We start from the raw sequence: 18,567 nt of genomic DNA, 5'->3' as shown, positions 1-18,567 counted from the left end.
GAATTTTGGGTGCAGTTTTCATGGGCCTGAGTATTTGCAGTTGTAATAGTTTTGCAGAAGATTACGCATCTCCTTATAAGTGAAAGACTTGAAATAAAAAATGTGGGTTGCCCAGAAGTTCTTGTGTGGTCTGGCTAAGTGGTGGTAAAGCAGATGTTTGGAAATTGCTGATGATAGGGACAGATGTGGAAGAGATTGCATCTTTTATTTTATTTAGAATAGTGGTGTCCATAACCTGAGCTGAATTCTTGAAGTGGCTTAGGTTGGTGGACAGTGCTTTTGTCTGGCAGTTAACACACAGGATAAATGCTATGAGATATTAATAAGCTCCTTATTGTAGCCTAGGGTTTGATTTTCAGAATATGCTTTTTCCTACTGTTGGACTCTGACTAAATCTCTTAATCTGAAAGTGCTCTAGGGAGACTGGGAAATTAGGCTAAGCGGGTCATTGGTTTCCTGCATGCATAGTAACTATCTATGAACCTGTAAGAATTTTTCAAACAATTTTGGCTTTTTGGTCCGTGCTTTATATCTCTTGGTTTAACTATCTTCCACTCAGCATAAAGTGAATTACTTCTCTTACTCTGTTTAAAATAATTTGGATGAATGCATTTGAGACGACAAATTCATTCCTGGCTTAGCACCCATCTCCCTTGTGGATAGGGGCAATAATAAAATGTCCTGAAATATCCTTGTTCTACCTACCTTTTGGTTATTCATGTGCAAACATCCTTGACCAAACAATGAATATGCCCAACAGAGGCTCCAGCATGCTGGACCTCATGCCCACAAATATGGGAGAGCACTGCACCCCCCCCCCCCATGTTTTGTCCTCCCTGGTAAGGTCCAACCATAAAGTGACCTCTTTCAAAATCAAAATCAACAACATAATCGCATTAAAACTAATAACAGTTATGAGCTACTCCAGGGCAAATTACCTTTTATTAAGCGTTTGTCAAAATTCAATACTGCTCCAAAACAGCAGCCAATGCTGAATTGCTCTGAGAAGCTCTGTACAACCATGTCAGTGGCTGCATAGAGACTGCTGTATCTACCAGAAGTAAGCCTAGAACTTGCCCCATAAACAATCCACCCTGGTGGCATCCCAAATTAAACAGGATATACAACAAAAGGAAAAAGAATATGGCAAAAATCAGGAAGGGTAATTCACATAAAGATGAAAATTCTCTCATCAAACTAAATAGGCAACTAAGATGGCTAATTAGGTCAAGAAAAGACAACTTTGAGGTTAAGATAGCTTCTCAGGTGAACGATAACCATAAAGCCTTCTACAGCTATGTCAGAAACTTCAAGGGGAACACACAACAATGTGCTGAACTGGTGGTTAATGGTTCCACATTCAATTGTCTTGCAATAGGCAATAATAACACTAATAATAATAATAATAATAATTATTATAGGGAACCTGTTAGGGAGCAAATTCAGTTCCAACTTTATCCCATCTCACTCCCATCCATCCATCCCAAAAATACCCTCAAACATAACCCCTCCAATTATAACTAGTGAGCATGTACTGGCTGCACTCACTAAAGCCAAGAACATGTCCTCATTGGGCCCCAGGAACATCCCAGAGTGCTTCTTGAACAGTCTTATATATGACTTATCAGAATCTCAGGGGTCATTATTTAACTATAGTCTTAAAACAAGCTTTTTGCCACATGAATGGAAGAATGCAATATTCATCCCCCTACATAGAGGAGGACCTTCAACAGATCCTGGTATCTACAGACCCATTACACTGACTAGTCTTATTTGCAAAGCCATGGAAAGAATTATCATGGGAATTATCAACAAGGATATAGGAAACCTCTAGACATTGGATTCATCCCAGTTTGGCTTTGTCAAAGGAAGGTCACACTTACTGAATCTGGTGGACTTCTTTGAAAATGTCATTAAGGCAATGGAATAGGGGAAAACAGTACATGGTACCTACCTAAATTGTCAACAAACTTACAGTACTAGGTATAAATCCCTTTATAACACACTGGATAGCTAGCTGGCTCACCGATAGGACCCAGGAGTTTAGAATTGGTGAGGCCACTTCCACAAAGAGGTTAGTCACCAGTAGAGTCTCCCATGGCTCTCTGCTCTGCACGCTACTCTTTGGCAAAGGTCTCTGGCTAACCATGTTTGCAGATGATTGCAAACTGGGAAAGTCATTGAATAGTCCCAAAATAAGGACACCTTCAGGAAGGTGTACCACAGACAAACGCTTGGTGGAAAGCCATGGCTTAAAACTCAATAGCAAGAAATGTGTTATAGTACCTTTTGGGAAGTCTGCCATCCCAGGTAACTATGTCATCAATAAAACATCCCTAAAGGTTGATTCACTAGTCAGGATCTGGGAGCTCCTATAGATAGTAACCTAACCTTTAACCAACATGTGTCCACGGTAGTAAGAAAATCCTTCTTTTTTGCTTAGTTTATAAGTAAGGGCATGGCATCTAGGTACAGAGAAGTCATTATACTACTGTACTTTGCCTCATCAGACCCATCGTAGAATATAAATGTCCTATCCTAATCAAGTCAAAGCCCTGTCTCTCTACTTGTTATCATAGAGACCTCTGGGAGGTGATCTTTGCCTGCATACAAGGCATTCCTGGAACCTGTTTTGATGGACCTCCTGCACATTCACAAAACAAACTGTATCAGAACTACTAGATTAAAAGACCTATATTTTGCTTGCAACATAAATAGGACATGTTGGAGAGATGGATATGTTTCTCAGAGAATTCTCATTCTGTGGTACAAGATCCCTATCCATGTGAAACAAATTTCCTGTCTGTTCCTATTTAAGTGCAACTTGGACCAATGGATGGATATTTGGAAATTCACCCTGATCTGAAATCTATGTCTCTGATGGACACAGGCAGTCAGTCAATCACCCCTATATAAATCAAATTTGTGGGTCACGTTTAGGTTGCACAGATAGGCTTATAAGGGCCCTAGTAGTCATTAGCCTATTATACACCTATGAACCTAAATGTAAGGGCTAAAAATGACCATGGGAATGTAAGGCTAGATATCTTAATATCCTCACAAATCAATAGCTTAGAAAGTGTCTATAAACATATGAGCCTGTAAATGACTTTGCATTTATGCTGGTCTACAAGTCTTTTTAAGTTGTTTCAAAACAAGGAGTTTGTTTGAACCATTTGGGTCTGATTTCAAATTGTGACAAGCTTGATCTCATACTTTGACTTGTGTTTCATGTAAGGAGTCATCCATGAGCAATATATTTGACTTATTCTCCAGAGCATGAGAGGGAACAGCCTCACTTGAATATATTCAAGCTTGTTATGGAGGGTAGAGTGTGCAGTAACTGGGTTGGTATCTGTTAAAACAAGGCTCTGCTCCTTTTTCCAGTATTCTGCTATTTATCTAGCTAGATGTATTAGTACTTAGATGCTTTAAGTAACCATAATAACCATGCTGAAGTCATTGGGCAGAGATAACTCACGTTAGGGAGTACATTCATTCACAGGATGGCATATGTCTGGGGTATAAACGATAAATATTGTGTCACACCTGGATCTTGGGTATGATCTAGTGGGAGTTTAAATTATTTCATTGTGGTTGTTGGACTAATACTCTTTCTAATATATCTTTGGAATTCTTTTGCCAGACAGTATTTAGGTCAACCAGTAAGATTTAATTTCTTGCTCGCGGTGGTGGTGCTGCGGTAGCGTTGTCGCCTCACAGTAAGACACTGTCCGGTTCGATTCTCAGCTAGAGCGTCTTCTGTGTGGAGACATGCATGAATGTGCGTACCTTCGTTGAAGGTTGTGCATCAGAGCTGGCACCTCGGCACGTAAAAATCAACTGCCAATCATTAGCGGACCGGAGTTCTGCTGTGGCGACCCCAACCGGGAAAAGCCAAAAGACACAACAACAAAAAGTAAGATTTAATTTCTTAGCCAGTTTTAACTGTTTCAAACTGTCTATATTTTTTTCTTACTATAATGATGGCTAGGAAGATTTGAAAACCAGCTAGCTTAATTTTGTTTTTCTACTTATAATGATTTGTACCAAGAACCAGTTTGGGTCCATATCATTGCTAATATTGCTTCCATCCATTAGCCCTGCTTGCATTGAGATATATTTTCCTAACCAATAACATGAGTCCCTCTTCAGGATACTTCTATAGTTTTGTGGCAAAAAAAGTAAAGTTTCTGTAAGTACACAGATAGATAACATTCATCTTCTTGCAGGATTCACAGAAACCTTTGAATCTGGACTCATGCTTGATGACCAATGCTTCTAGCATAGACTGTTGTTGTTGTTGTTATCATAAGACTTTATTATAGGTTCATAGGTAAGTATTAGGCTAGCTGTGCTCAAAATAACCTATCCCATTTGGTTAGAAATTATTCTTACTCATCACATGGTCGATGATTATATATTACCCCTAATGAGAATAACTGTGATTATACCACAGATAATTTGAGGGGACCCATGCATGGGATAAACCATTTAGGTTCATAGGTTCATAGGTTTGTACTAGGCTATCGGCCCTAGGGCCTATACAAGCCTAGCCATAACAATTCCCTGGCTATTTATTCCCACAGTATTTACTTCCCTGGACCCCTGTCTAGTAGGGTGACTGACATGATCCCCGGGGTGAATTTCCTATTTCCCATCCAATCATTAAGGTTCCTTTTGAAGAGGGTCAAAGAGGCGCTCTGCTTGACATTTATGGGCAGTCTATTCCAGAGTCTGGGGAGTCTCTGGGTCAGGAACCTATCCCTCCAGCATGTTTTGTTCATTGTGATGACGAGGTCTAGATCCCTGGAGCATGTGTCTCTGAGGGACTGGGATTTCATTAAGTGTAGCATGTCCAACAGCTCTGGGTTTGACATGGCCTTGTATGTTAAGCAGAGATCACCTCTGAGTAGACGATATGCGACAGAGTATAGCTGGAGTTTTTTTAGACGGTCAGCATAGGGCATCTTCTTTAGGCCTGTGATTCTTTTAGTGAGGTATTTTTGTGGCCTATCCAGTTGTTGCAGATGTCTTGAGAGGTACATACCAAATAGGGATTGTATTCTATAATGGGTCTAATGAGGGATGAGTACAGTGGGACAACGACCTCCTTTTTTCTGGATGAAAAGCCCTTAGTAATGAGGTGTGCCACATAGAAGGATTTCCTGACTGTTGTAGTGATGTGGTTATCAAAGATGAGACCACTGTCCACCTGTGTCCCTGAGTGTCTTATCACACTTTCGGTGTTTGGTGTACTGCCACCTATGTGGTAATTCATGGGTACATGTTTTTTTCCCAAAGGGGAAAACTATACATTTCTTGGCAGTGAGCTTGAGCCAATGGCTCTGGCACCAAGCATCTGTTTCTGTAAGGCCCTTTTGTAGAATATCCACATAATTTGGGGATTCTGTAATGGCTCGCAGTTTGCAGTCATCTGCGAAATTTGTTAGCCAGAGTCCCTTAGTCTTGGCCTGTACTTCAGAGAAGTAGATGTCAAACAAGAGTGGTCTTAGGACTGAACCCTGAGGTACTTCACTTATCACTTGCCTGGAGCTGGATTTGGAGTTGGCTACTTTTACAGTGTGGGTTCTGTCAGTAAGCCAGTTGGCAACCCATCAAGTGATGTAGGGATTAATGCCCAGCTTAGTAAGTTTATCTATGATTCCAGAGTGAGGGATGGTGATGAAGGCCTTGGCGAGGTCCATATAGGCTGTGTGGACCACCTTACCCTTGTCCACGGCTCTGGAGACTGATTCAAAGAAGTCAATCAGGTTCAGGAGACAAGATTGGCCCTTCACAAACCCAAACTGCGTGGGGTCCAGTGTATGAAGGTTGCTAATGTCTTTGTTTATAAGTTCCATGATAGTACTTTCCATGGCCTTGCACATCAGGGTTATCAGACTGATGAGGTGGTAGTTCCCGGGATCCAAGGTGGTGCTGCCTCTGTCCATTAGTAGTAGAGGGGCCAGTCCTGGTGTAAATTTTCTGTTTCTCATCCATAAATTTAAGTTGCACTTGAGTATAGACATGGATGAACTTTGTTTTCTGTGGACTGGGAGTCTGTTTCACAGCAACATTATCTGCTACGAGACATACCTGTCCATCCAAACTGTCCTACTGATGTTGAATAAGAGGTTTAGATCACTAAACTGTGTATTCCAGTGCCATTTGACTTGCTGATGTGCAATAAAGCCATCAGTAATGGGTCAGAAGATGCTTGTATGTCAGACACCTGTCAGTTCTTAGCAGTCTGCAGGATACCTAGTATAGTGGCAGGGCTTTGAGGCAGTCCTGCTAGGGCATGATGTTTAGACCTTGAATCCTTTTAGTAAGGTATTTCTGTGGACATTTCAGCTGCTGTATGTGTCTGGACAGATACATGCCAACAATGGCATTAAATTCAATGACTGGCCTAACGAGGGCTGAGTAAATGGGGACAATGAGATCCCTAGATCATGTTTAATGGAGGTACTGTTTGATTGCTGTATGTTAGTGTTCCAGGACCTGGGTTTGGTTATATATCTCTGGAAGAAAGTAGTAGGAGAAGTAGTAATGAAAGGACCTTTCTGCTGACAGCGGCTATTTACTGAAAAAAAAAACATTCCTGTTCTAAGCTTGATTTGATGGGGTCTAGATGGCATCTCCAGTAAGTTTTGATAAGCAAACTGGAGGAGAAATGATAAGGGTGTCACTTTCCACGTGTGTGCACATCTGTGGCTTTGTGGACTCTGGATTTTCATAATGCTGCCTTTTGCTGCACGTCACAGCAAGTGGTCTGTGCTTATAACGCAGACAAATAATTTTATGCTATACAGAATGGAAGCAATTCCTACGGTAAAACCCTGCTCATTGGTGAAATGTATAAGCTAGGTGTGATGGAAAGGTAGGGCAGTCTAAACAGAATGTGCTTGGGTGAAGGGAACTGAGTTGTTAGAAGGGAAAAATAGTGTTAAGAATGATATTGTTTTTCCCTTGTTTGGCTTAGAATTAATGTTACAACAGTTGTTAGCAGGTATTTGTTGTAACTTAGATGGCTGAGGAATAGGGGTGTGGTAAATAGGTGATGCAGATGAAGAGAACTAGCTTCTCTGAGGGTTAGGAGATACATTTGGAATGCCTATATATCTGTTAAAAGGTGCAGTTCTTTGAGGTGGGTTAAATAAAGTTTTTGAGTGATAGTCAAGTTGTAAATTTCAAGAGGTTTGGGTGGCAGGTGGATGGGATGGGGAACAATGTAGGCAGGCAGGCACCATGTGTAGTGTGGAACAATCACTTTAAAGTTGTGTGCATAAACAAACTGGAGAAAACAGCCTTTAGTGAAGGCAGAGCATACCATCTTCTGGTATTGCACGAAAAAGTCATTCGTGTTAAAACAGCAGAAACAGCTCTCCTGCACTCTAAGTGGAGTTTCAGCAAGCAGCTTTTTGTACTTTTTTTAATTGTTATTGAAAATCTAATACACTTCTATTGTTCTCCACAGTCCCATTGTTTGTACAAGATACCTGTGTTCTGTTAGTATGGTTAGTATGGTCTTTCACTTTCCCCTGATGTGTGACTATGAAGCTGGTATATATAACCTTGGGCATGACTGGCTTCTTACATAAGAAGTGCAGAGGATGCTTGCCCTTCTGTAAAAAAAACACTTATTTTGCTTTTGTTTGTTCATTATGGGTGATATTTCATTTGCTTTGAAAATCCTGAAGAAATATAACTTGTAGAATGATTATTCAAACTAACATGGGCAAAGGGACTGACAGATGATTGCAAAGAATAGTGTGTTAGTAAATTTAAAAGCTACATCAGGAAGCACCGGTGGAAACATTAACAGTGCTGTTACTAACTGTTGACAAACTGCACATTCTGTTAAGAGTGAACCATTCTTCTAAGCAGCAGACTTACAAAGCTAAATGATTTACGGGACAGTATGGCTCAGTGTCATTGCTTACATCAATTCTGCTTTAGTTAAAACTGAGTTTGCAGCATTGTATCACAGATTTTGTCTTTGATTCCTGGAAGTGTTCAGTTAAGAGCAGGTTGTTTTTTTATCAGTGTAAGTAATGGATATGTTCCATTCACATGCACTGATTATCTGTGCTGTGGTGTGTGTTTTTTCAGGGAACAGTTGAATGAAGTAATTCTAGTGATTTTAGAAGTTGACATCCTTAATGCTGAAGAGGTATGGCGGGACTTAGTTCCCCTGCAAAGTTATTGTTTTTTTTTTTTACATCATTTTACGCTTTTCACAGTGAAACTCATTATTTCCAAGGCTTCCTGTTTTTATGCATCAGTTCTTGATGTACATTGGATTGTTAAATTGATGTAAACCTGTATTGATTTTTGGGATGAAAGTTTTGATGGGATGGATGAATTATTGGATAAGACATGCAATAATTGCTTGTTTGGGAGATTTACAGGATAGGAGTATTCGTAGGCTGGATGAGTTATGAAATTAGAGTATTTTAGGCTGGGTGAATAATAAAAGTGGAGTATAGTTAGGTTGGGTGATTTATGAAAAGGGAGTAATGCTAGCCTTGGTAAATTATGGGAAGGATGGATGTTTCTCTCTCTCTGTCTCCTTGGTGGTAGAATAACCTCATTGTCAGTTTTATTAAGCTAAGCGAAGCTGGGAGGGACTCTCCATAAGCACTCTAAATGTGACATTTACCACTTTTAAAGGTTTATTTTATTTTACAACCGTCTACTGGGGTAAAACACTGAACAATATTGTTCAATTTCAGGCTCACACCAGTCTATGTTTATTACATAAGCAACAAGTGCATATAGTAAGACAGCAACACATAGTATCAGTAATAATTGTACAAATAGCTTGGTAGAAACAAGAACAAGTTACTATATAGAGTGAGTCTAGCAAGCTAGTACATAAAGAATACTTAACTTTATCAGTTAAGATATCAAAGTGAAAGGTAACGAGTAGGTGGTATAGGTAAGAAACTATGTGCATTAGAAAGAGAAATAAACAAATGGTAGGAAGTAGGTAATACAGAAGGCTTTGTACATATTTACTAAATAAATAGTCAGATATTACTATGAGCTGATAGATGTGAGCAGCCTAATCTGAGAATCTCTTGGTAGGATTACTTTATGCGATGTGTCTGGAGGCAAGGCATTTGCACTTTCTTTGTTTCTTCATGAAGTGTTTAAGGTGGGGTCTGAGGTAGGAGTAAATGGAGATGTCATGGATTTCTGGTGGAGTTGAAGATGTGGTTAAGTCAAGAGGTAGTTTAGTGATAATGACTGACGAAAGTAGAGCTGTGAAGATGGAGCCTTATGGGGTGCCTGATGGGGCAGAAGGGGGCTGAGGGAGAGGAGTCTGATCTGACTCAAAAATGACCTGTTATTCTGGAACCAGTGAGAGAATTCAAGGCTAATACTGGTGACTTTGAGGTGGCTCAGTGGGGTGAACTGTATCAAAGGCTTGGGTTAGGTCTATAAAATCAGCCAAGTTAGGTTCCTCTGACCATATCGGTTAGGATGTCATCAGTCAGGGTCTAAACTGCAGACATGGTACTCTTCCCTGACCACAACCTGTGCAGTTCATTTGACAATAAATGATGTTCCTCCATGCAGATGGTGAGATCACTACAAATGAGCTATTTGAGGATTTTGCCAAGAGTGGACAGCATGGGGATGGACCTGAAGTGTCTGGTATTGTTTGGCTTTGGTTCTTTTGGGATGAGACTAATCTGTGCAGACTTCTAAATTGAGGGTATAGCATGGATTTTGTAGCACAAGTTGTAAATGTGTGATAGTGGCATGAGTAAGTAGTCCCCACAGTGGTATAGGAACCAAGGGCAGCAGCAGCAGTTGGTGAGCCTACTGAGATTTGTTCTAGCAAGGGAGAGTGTTGCTTAGGACTTATCCAAGCAAAATAAACTGATATGATATATTCTGTGGACCAGGGATCATTTTCATGGATGCTTGGCAGGAGTATGGGGAAGGGGGGTTGGTAAATTCTTTTAGAAAGTCTGTAGTTAATAGGTTGCCAGTTTGAGAAGGAATGTAGCCAGTTATGGGGAGATCTTCAGTATGGTCTCTACTTGTGAGGTTATTCATGTCTTCCCAAAATCCTTTGCAGGAGTTCAGAAGGTGGGTTTGTTTTGTTGTTTGGCACTTGACTTTATCTCTGTGAGCTACTTGTTTACTAATATTACACAAAAATACATAATCATCTTTACATTTTGTTGTGGTTTGTTTTCTAATTGGGCCATGCCTGATCATGAAATTTCATTAGACTCTTTAGATCTTTTGTGAGCAAGTGAGTTTTTAGTGTGTTTGAAGAGACTGGTGCCTGCTGGAAAGTACATTTTATGGCAGAGTTGTTAGTATCTGACAGACTAGACATGGGTGAGTAGTCAATGGCAGATATCTGAGATAGTAATTCTGAGATTCCACTTGGAGATTTTAACCTGAATGAGATCACTGTGGGTAAGTGTTTGATGTCAAGCTTTTGAATATGGAATCTTATAGGACAGTGGTCACTTAATCTGGCGGGAGATGTTAGAGGAGTTGAAGGTGATTATGAGGTCTATGAGGGTGTTGTTTTTTTAAACGGTTGCATTAAGTTCCAATCTGCTAGTAGTTTTGAGATATTTTGTGTGTTGGATCCAAGAAGGTTAATGATGAAGTCTCCATGAGTGGTTATGTGTATGTTGGCTGCTGCACTGGAATGGAAGACGTAGTGTGATATTTTTGAAGTGACGACTGGTAGTAGGTAAATGATTGCAATGTACAGATGCTTTAAGGATTTGGATGGGAATGTAATGAGGATATAGTCACAGTCGTGGTCAGATGTTGGATTATCCTGTGTGTAATTACTGAGATATCAAGGTTGGAATTGTGCAGTAGCATTATCCCACCTCCTGCTCTTTCCCATGTATGGATATCTAGGGTCTAGTTACATCCAGGGAAAGATGGTTGACATGAGATTGGTCATTTTTGAGCCAGGACTGGTAAGGAAAGCATAAACTGGATCTTGTTTGTTCCTGACACTTTTGACACTGAATAGAGCCATGTAGTATGGCAGTATTATGTGTCTGTGGGGATGAGTGATTTGTTTTAATAGCGGATTAGGGGCTATGATTAAGAGCTATTTGTGTTTTTTGGTCATCATTAGAGCAAGGGGCAAGAGGTGTAAATGGTGCAACTGACAGGATGAGATTTGCAGGAGAGGATAAAAGTATAATGAGGCCTATCTTGGGAGGGTAATCTTGCATCGGGGTTCAGGACTGGAAGGAAGTTGTTTTCTAGGTGGTACAAAGGTCACATGGTGGTAATCTTGTTGTGGTAGTGGGAGACATGCAGTTTGAGATGATGTTGACTATGTTTATTTGTTGATGTATACATTTAGTTTTATGTGGAGTTGTTAGCTGTAATCTAGTTGATATGTTGGAGTTGCTTGGACTAAGTGGAATCCCTAGTTCTGGTTTCGGATATGGGATTAATGCAGTGCCATGAATGGAAATGCAGCAATAGAGCATTTTATGTGTTTGCATGCGTTTCTTTAAGGCAGCTTGAATGATGGTTTATTTGTAGGCAGGGGTATATGTCTTTAAATGAGTGGATCCAGGAAGGGGGTGAGGAACTGTGGGGGAAGAGGAATAAAGTGGGTCATTTAGTTTATATAGTCATTTTTTGTTTTTATGCTTTTTTACCGTCTGATGAACTGCACATTTTGTTTCATAAGCTCATTTTCATTATTTCTGATTCTTGTTTTGTGATTCGCATCCCTAACCTGCTCCTGACATTTGGAAAATAAGTACAATTTGCCGATGGATAAAGGTAGCGATATCCCAGCTTCTTTCCTTCTAATCATTCTAAGATACCGCAAAAATTGATTAATTTGTACATTAATGGCTATGCCACTAAACATGGCATAATATTTTATTGAGAACTTAGTATATGACTCAGGAATATCCTGCTAATTGACAGTTATATCCCTCATGATACTTTTATCTAAAATAAAAAGTCATGGCTTATTTCTAAATTAATACCTGTGGATTTTGTTAAAGCCTTCAGTTGTATATATCTGCGACGCATTCCGTAGTTCATTTTACAGATCAGAATATATTGCTTTCCCCTAGTTTCTGTATGTATTGTCTGACATTCTATCAGTAGTTACACAAAGTTGTGGTTAGGACCATTAACTATTTATTAACCATATGGACAGGAATATATCTGAATACTGCATTACCTTCTCTGCTGAAAATGTAATAGTTCCAAGCTCATCTCTTTTATGTAAAATGATAAGAGGCAGAGAAATTCATAAAGATGACACCATAAGGGGCCTGTACCTTATTTCTCAATCTCAATCAATTTTCTTTTTACTAATTGTCTAACAGTCAGCTGTATAGCTGCATGATTTTTAGAGCCTTGCCCAAATAAAAAAAATCTGTGCTTTTTGACTTTGCACCTTTATTTATTATTTATTTATTTAAATTTGTTGACCGGGAGTGTCCAACTGGACGTAGGTCCATTTTCAGCGGAGGCCCGGGGAGAAAAGCTCCAAGACTGTCTGTCCATCTGTCTCCTTAATGGGTCTAAAATTAAATATTTGGTTCTATCCATCATTGTCCTTTTAAGTTAATTCACTGATTCCTGTTTTTCCTTCAACCAGCGCCAGGTTGCAACATCAGTGCTTTTCTTAGCTCTCACAACAGAGAATCCCTAGACAGCGGTGTTTCATGTCAATGTTTGAATACCGTCTCTCACTTCTAGTCACTTAACTGCTTTCACTTGCTTCTTCAGGTTCTTCTACCGAAGGTTTATTGATTCCTACTTTGTAAACCTAGCTTTGTGTTGCAGCTCTATTCTCAGAGCAAATTGTCAAAACTGTATCTACTTTATTTGGTGGCCTATGAGGTTCCCTAAAGTGGCACCCCCTCAACTCAAAGTTTAGGGGCAAAAAAGTTAAGGCCTAAGCTGAAGACAAAAAACAAAGATCCTCTGTAACAGCAACAATCTGCTTTTTAAATTTTAGCAAGCTGCTTGCTAAAAATGCAGGAAGAAGTTACTACCACTATAACCCAAAGTTGAGCACATCAGCACTTCAGCTATGATCACAAAACCAGCATTGGTGCTCATATGCTTAATAAAGCAATGACGGCATTACACTCCTACTCCAGTGGCACTTGTCAATCATGTTTCCTAACAGCTTGCAAATGGGGCAGCCACCTCGTCACCTGATTATAGTTATGGCTCCATAAATTGGATGGCTGTTGCAGCTTATAGGTTCATAAGTAGTTACTTTGCACATAGTTCAGGAGATCATTTGAGGACCCTAGCCCATTTCCCCAGTTGCATCAAAGCACTGTCTGGTTAAGTGATTTGCTCAAAGTCACTCAGTAGTTAAATGAAGGCTGTGAGAATCAAACCCTGTGCCACAGGAAGAAGCTCGTTAACAGCCCATAGCCTTAATTCTATGCACTAACTGTCAGACCTTGCTTTGTCATTATTCTTCCAAAATTTGTATTCCTAATCTTCTGCCCTGGTAATGTTACAGAACATCTTGATATGGCACTTTGTAACAATTAGACCAGGATTCATAAACACGTTGCACAAAATGCAGTATACACTTGCACTGGACTTGAACATGTGCAAAATGGTGCAGATCAGTAATCATTTATAGTCTCATGCTGCACTATGACATGATGAGGACAAATGTGCAACAGAAGATGTATGCAAGAGACTTCATAATGATATGCAAATTATATTAACATTTATGCAATATGAACCTATCAGTTATTCATGATTGCATATAAGGGAAATTGTGCAGCTCTGTGTAGCTGATTCTAAAAGGGCAAAGCACAGCCTTCTGTCATTGGGTTGCTCAGCAAGTTCCTTAATATAAGGCTTGTACTTGGGGAGGATCATATGTGGTTGCCTAGCACACTACAGGAGAGAGCTTACACACTGCATTTCTTCTGTGCCACTGCACATTTCCTTAAGGTAGTAGAAACAATAGATTGCACACATGTAACAATAAATGCTCCACCTGGCCCACAGCCACAAAGGTTTGTGAAGGAGAGGAGCTACCATTCCATGAAATTCCAGTTAGTGCATGATGTACATATTCAACATGTCCATACACCACACTGGCAGTTAGCATGATTCACATATCTGGCACACATTTCAGCTACAACACCATCTCCTGCTCACTGAAATTCCACAATGCCATATAGATGGTAAGTGCAGGCACTGTGGCTTGTATTATTGCATGTGAATACATATATGGTGTGCCTAAATGTAACCCGACCCACAAATGTTCACATTCTTTTGAAGGTGACATTGGATGCCCATTGCAGTCCTGGCTTCAGATGCCTATGCTAAATGCAAAGAACATGGATGAAATCTACTATAACACAGCATACAAATAAACCCACAACATTATGGAGTGTGTGTTTGACCAGTTCAAAACTTGAATCTTTTGCCTTAATATGTCTCAAGGATACACCAGTATGGCCCTACTATAGCCTGTATGATATTCTTGGTGTGTTTTGTGCTCCATATTATGGTAGTGAAGAGACAAATTGGGCAGACCCAGGATACAGGTATGATCAGAAGGTGTACACACACATATATAGCAGGGAAGACACATCAAAATTATTGATCGATAAATATAGTAGGGTGGCAACAACCTGGAGCTATACAAACACTCCTCAGACAGTGACAGGTGCAGTACCTAGCAGTGCAGGTGAAGCAGCACCATCTATCTGGACCCTGGCAACCCCTCAGTGACAGTGAAATGTCACATGGTTCAGATATCGTGCATGCAGTGTTAATGTCAGGCTATGCTGGTCAGTCAGACATTGCGTCAGACATTTCCACATTTACCACACAGGTGAGAGAATGGGGTGGGTTAAAGTCATCATCATCATCATCAACATAAGCATAGGTGGCTAGGGATGCATTGTCTAAACACAATGAGCTGTGGGTGCATATCATAGGAGTCAGAGATGGGAGTCTTGAAACAGTGACATATTATAATAGGGCCAGTTCAGGTGGCTACCCCAGGGTCCACAGTTTCATATAGGGCCCATGGACAGCCAACAAAATAATTTAAATTTAAAAAGAGTTGTGTTATGTTCAGCACTGCTAACTTATTCTAATTAGCTTATGTGCTGAACATGACAACTGGTGATGAAAGGTGTTTGATTTTAGGGGAAGTAGCATATTTGTGGCTACCACGTGTATATACTTAGCATGGGCCAGTGGCATTAGTTTATTTATTTATTTTTAATGAAAGAAACGTTTCTTTCCTTAAAAACAAATACATGCAAGGACCCTGGAGATTTGTACAGAGTGGCAACTTTCTTCTATTTACCTTCCCATGATTCATTGGAAAGCCCACAAATATTAAAAAGTACAGTGGAGAATTGTTGACTGCTGTAGAGGGTTGCTGTAACATGAGTTTAGTATTTTTTTTTTATCCTGGCAGTCATTCAAATATAACATTGACAATTACAGTTTAGGGATCATGGCTATTGATGAATGCAGCTTGTTGTTTGCTCAGTTTAAAATATACATACATTTCTGGCTACTTATACTATACAAATAAAGTCGAAACTGTTCCCAATATTGCAAACTGTTCCTAATTTTGCTTCATGTTTGGCTCTGTACTTCAGAAAATGTTTGGTTTTCTGACAAATCATTCAACATTAAATGGGGTGGGGGTTGGGCTGGCTCTGATTCAAAATAACTTTTCTTCTTCTTCTCTGATAATTTTAAAGCATGAATAATAGCAACTTGTTATTTGCTGAGTTTAAAGTCTGACTGCAGTACTTTTGGCCACTGTTTGTGTGCATAAAGAAAAAAAACAAAATTTGAAATTGACCCTTATTTTGCAGACTACCCCTGACTTTCTTTATGTTTTGGTCTGTGCCTCATACAATTTTTAATTTTCTGGCAAATCATTGAGGATTGTAGTGACTAAATGAGTAAGGGTGCTGGTTGTAAATGGTAACAACTTATCATCTTGTTTGATCATTTTGAAGAATAGATAATAGCAACTTCTGATTTGCATAGTTTACATTCTGATTGTGTTAGAGAAGTATATAAGAGTGGTACAGGATATGTAACAGGGTAGTTTGACAGTGGTAAGGTATGCAGTGGGATTGACGGATGTGTTTAAGTAGGAATGTGGGATTACATCAAGGATCAGTTCTGAGCCATTTCTTACTTGCAATGATGATGGATGCAGACGAGATCAGACAGGAGTCCCCGTGGACTATGATGTTTGTGGATGACATTGTGATCTGTAGTGAGAGTGGGAAACAGATTGAGGAGACCCTGGAGAGGTGGAGATATACTCTAGAGAGGAGAGGAATGAAGGTCAGCAGGACTAAGACAGAATATGTGTGTGTGAATAACAGGGAGGATATAGGAATGGTGAGGACATTAGAGTTGGTGAATGTAGATGAGTTTAAATACCTGGGATCAACAGTTCAGAGTAATGATGAGTGTTGAAGAGAGGTGAAGAAGAGAGTACAGGCAGGATGGAGAGGGGGAGAAGAGTGTCAGGAGTGATTTGCAAAAGACAGGTACCAGTAAGAGTGAAAGGGAAGGTCTACAAGTTGGTAGTGAGACAAGCTATGTTATATGGGTTGGAGACGGTGGCACTGACGAAAAGACAGGAGTCAGAGATGGAGGTGGCTGAGTTAAAATGTTAAGATTTGCATTGGTTGTAATGAGGATGGACAGGATTAGGAATCAGTATATTAGAGGGTCAGCTCAGGTTGGGCAGTTTGGAGGCAAAGCCAGAGAGGTGAGATTGCATTGGTTTGGACATGTGCTGAGGAGGGATGCTGTGTATATTGGGAAACAGATGCTAAGGATGGAGCTACCAGGTAAGAGGAAAAGAGGAAGGTCTAAAATAAGGTTTATGGATGTGGTGAGAGAGGCCATGCAGGTGGTTGGTGTGACAGAGCAAAATGTGGAGGACAGGAAGAAATGGAAACAGATGATACACTGTGGTGACCCCTAATGGGAACAGCAGAAAGAAGAAGACATTCTGACTGTGTTTTTTTCTGGTTACTCTTTTCTGTGTTTAAAAAAGTTGAAACTGTCCCTGATTTTGCCTTATGTTTTTTTTTTGTGCTTCTTAAAATCTTTGGTTTTATTGCAAATCATTGATGATGGTATCCACTAAACCTTGTGAAATAAAACTGAAACAATCCAATAAATCTAGGTGGATTGACTTGCTGTGGATGAAAACAAGTCACATTCTTCTTGTCTGGATTTACAAGACTTGTGTATACTATTCCTTGGTCAGTCTTTGTATGAAAAAAAAAAATTGAAAACGTCCCTGATTTCACAAAATGTCAGTGACTTTGCCAGATGTTTTTCATCCATACCTCATAAAATCTGTAGCATTTTGGCAAATGATCAAGGATAACAGTCACTAAATGATCATTTACTTTTGACTTTCTAGACTTCAAATCCTTTAGAAAATGCATACCAGTGGAAAAACTGGTATTTTAACAACTTCTTAAGCATGTGACAGCAATATTTAAATCTGTCCCTGGCTGGCAGTGTTTATCCCTCATTATTTGTGGGGGTTGTCCTGATTCTTGATCAAGGCTGGATCATGATTAAATAGGGTCCCAGTCAGGACAATGGACCAGGAATCCCCAGCCATTGCCAGTATCCTATTACTAGGCTTTGTCACCCCCGTTATTATCTACACTGTTTAGACTTATCAGTCTACAGACTATTTTCTTCTTTACTTTGACAATGTCTACAGAAATTTGTGTATAATTTAAAACTCATATTTTACAGCAAAAACTTTGACAGGAATTTGGTAAGAAAAATTCTGACACTGAAAATCGAATTAACACAAGCAACAAAAACTTCTCTTCCCTTGAAACTCACATTTATTTAAAGTGCATCTGGCAAGCCATTAAATTACAGCAGTGTGCTGGTATTCATATTTAAATACCATATAGTGATATACTAATTAGCAGATATTTCAAGGGTGCAGGGATCCAAAGACAATGTGTAATGCATTTGTCAACAGTGTTGGACAGCTCACGGGATATGTGTCCCTTTCTTGGAGCAGATCAGGATCACATTCTACTGAAGTGACTTGGTCAGAATCACACAGTACACAAAAGCTGAGAAAATCCAATCCTGCACTACAGAAAGTAGCTAATTAACAACTCATCTGCACCTACTGCCAGACAAACTGTTGCAACTTAACATTGTTCATTTCACACCTATGTGCCTGCAAAATCCAAGCTAAATTAAAAATGTATTCAGAGTTAAAATATTGATAATAAACATGTAGACTTCAAGTTGTCGAGTTTATTCACAACCAAACATTAAACACACTATCAGCAGTCAACAAAACAAGGCAACCGAGTATTATATCTAAGGAACATGGCTCATATGGTGATACTCCTGTTTACTTCCATCCATTACTTCCTTTACACCTTAACTACTCTGGGATGCAGGAACCAAGTATGTATACCCCCTCCATACACACAAATGCAAAGATGTGACCATCAGTTATAGCCTCTAGTATGACTGAATACATTTCAGCTGCTTGAT

Source organism: Protopterus annectens, chromosome 8.part0 (genome assembly GCF_019279795.1).
Source record: "Protopterus annectens isolate FY-2018-M chromosome 8.part0, PAN1.0, whole genome shotgun sequence".
NCBI classification, from domain to species: domain Eukaryota; kingdom Metazoa; phylum Chordata; order Ceratodontiformes; family Protopteridae; genus Protopterus; species Protopterus annectens.
The sequence above is the reverse complement of the archived record's forward strand: the minus strand, read 5'-3'. Positions refer to the sequence as shown.